Here is a 2,500-nt window from a genome sequence, read left to right as displayed (position 1 = left end):
TATTTATCATTAGATAATGATATTATTTTACTATATTTTAAATATTAGTATTGTTTTAAATATTAGAATTATATTAATAGTTTTCCTTTAAAAATTATCTACTCATATCTCATCAAGAAATTTTCTTTCAGAGACATAGTAAATCCCGTCTGCCGAAACATTAAGAAGATTTATACCCAAAAGGAGAGGAAACTGAACTACAGAAAGTGGCATAGGGTCCTCGTGATTTTTCTTTTGAGTGAGCAGTGTATAGGATAACATAAAGTAAGCTTCATTTCTTTGTCTCCTTATTATCTGCAAAAGTAATCAGACTGTGCAGGATTATTTTTCATGTATAATTCTTTTTTGATCTGAAACTAGAATGATATCTTTTGTTGTGTTCCTTATTGGTTTTATTTGGCTGTAGTAGAATGTCTTTCATCTAACCCTTCAATGATGGGTGTGTTTCAGGGGCTGGATCACTCTCTTGTTGAAGTTTTCCTTTTATTGAAATACCAAGCTATTTATTCCTGCATTTGTGTAACTATGGTATCATACCAAATGCTAATTACTGTTACTTTGCTTATATCTCATATAAGACTCAAATCATACCATAAATCTGGAAAATATAAAGCACATGCAAAATATTAAGTAGCCCAGCACAGTCTGAACATCTGAAGATGTTCTCAGTCCCAGAGTGGCTGATTATTATCTTTATATTTTATGGAAATGCAGTTTTCTTTTTTTCTTTTTTCAAATGATTGTCATTATAAAAAAAGAGAGATTTCCTCTCAATATTAAGATTTACCTTGAGTACGGCTATTATTATTGATTTGTTTCTTCTAAAATATAAACATCTCACGTTCAGTTTGCAGTGCTGTATTTGTTTTCTGTGGTAAGGTTGCATCCAATATCACTTAGCTGAATGTTGCTTAGGAGATACCAGCTGTTTTCATATACTGATTGCCTTTAGAGCAATGGTTAAACATTTCGTGTGTAAATTTAGTGTGTTTTGATGCTCTGTTATTTTGTTTCTCTTGTCATAAATCATTGTAGATAGAGAGGAAAAGGGTCAAGAATCAGTGACTTTTATTTGTTTATTTAAAATGTTGAATTCCATGTATTCTTAGAATTATGCTGGATAATGAGGCTTAGATTTGAAATTTCAGGATGCTTTTGTTCTTAAAGGACCAAAATATAATCCTAAGTAGATAATCTAATAGATAAGATAATATACCCAAATACAATAAAATCAATGAATTTTACCATGTCTTTCATTTCAGCGATGGACCACCAGATTTCCATTGTCTCAGCTGCCTTGCTCATAGGCCTATCCCAGTTAGTGGCAGCAGAGAAGCTCACCCAGGAACCTCACCAGTTTGACCTCGGGAATGTCCTCGCCATCATTGTGCTCTTGGTCATGGGGATATTAGGGGGTCTGGCATGCCTAGGCTCCTATGCCAGAAATCACTTGAGAAATTCATATTAGCCTTGTATTTCTTTTGCTTTTGGTGTGTTTAATTAATGGATAACAATGGTCTGGTTGACTGTCAGGGATAGTCCTGAAAAGTACATTTGTAAAGGAATGATAGACTGGAAAATGACTTGCCTAGCTGTTGTATCATTATTCGGTTAAGCTTATTGATGTTCATGATAATATACATATTATTGTTATCAAATATGATTTGAATGGAACAAATTATGTTTTTTGTGTCATATATGAGTTAAATATGTATTTACTATCTTGAATGAGTAATATTTATTATTTGAAGTGAGTTAAGTGTAATTGTTATTTCTTCCAGGTAAGGTATTCCAGTGATATGATAATGAGAGTAAGATTTAAAATTTCCCTTGTATTTGATGAGTTCCTCTTTGCTGTCATTGTTGTAGGAAAATGTACAGTGTCCCCCAGTTCATGTTGGTTATTAATTTATTTATTTTTGTGTTTCATATAGTTCTTCCAGTGTTCTTGTCTATATTGGCCCAAATCTAGTCTTTGTAGTTATAGTAAATGTAGTATGTTCCTGAAATGTAATGAATTATGTTAGTACTTTTTTCTGGACGTTACTTTCACTTAACCCACTCTGGACGGGTGGTACAGTACTGTACCAGTGTACCTCTCATTCAAAAGCCCAGTGGCCGGGGGGCACAGTATTGTGCCAGCCATTCAATTGATTTAGGCCTAATAATTCGAACGCCCCGGCATTGTGACATTCAAGGCTAGAATTCCCCTGTCGTGGATGGGTTAATAATGTTACCATGCATAATTGCATGAGAGACATACATGTGTTCTGTGATTTTCTGAAGTGTGGTCATATGTATGTTTGTAGATTTGGCAAAAAAGTCTGAATATTTGAAACTGAATATATAACTGATCAAGGTGATCAGTTTAAAACCACCTCTTTTATCAGTTCCAAAGGCTTTATATTTAAAATTCCACTCTTATTAGTCTTGGACATTGTATTTATTTTTCATGAAATTCCAGGCATTATTCCTAAGAAACCTATTGTTAGTATAAAAA

The 2,500-nt window shown here is 33.2% G+C and overlaps 1 protein-coding gene across 1 annotated transcript in view; it reads left to right on the top strand.

Moving 5' to 3' along the window:
• The window catches only part of LOC122259637 (uncharacterized), an 11,510-nt gene that overhangs the window by 8,927 nt on the left and 83 nt on the right, over positions 1 to 2,500 (top strand). The window contains exons 5-6 of the mRNA XM_043026527.2: positions 132 to 264; positions 1,263 to 2,500. The exon at positions 1,263 to 2,500 is cut by the window's right edge and continues 83 nt beyond it. The gene's annotated coding sequence lies outside the window, so the exon portion shown is untranslated. The remainder of the gene's footprint in view (positions 1 to 131; positions 265 to 1,262) is intronic.

Source organism: Penaeus japonicus, unplaced genomic scaffold (assembly GCF_977035675.1).
Source record: "Penaeus japonicus unplaced genomic scaffold, GWHDUDI00000001_assembly GWHDUDI00000040, whole genome shotgun sequence".
Taxonomy (NCBI): Eukaryota; Metazoa; Arthropoda; class Malacostraca; order Decapoda; family Penaeidae; genus Penaeus; species Penaeus japonicus.
The sequence above is the reverse complement of the archived record's forward strand: the minus strand, read 5'-3'. Positions and strand labels throughout refer to the sequence as shown.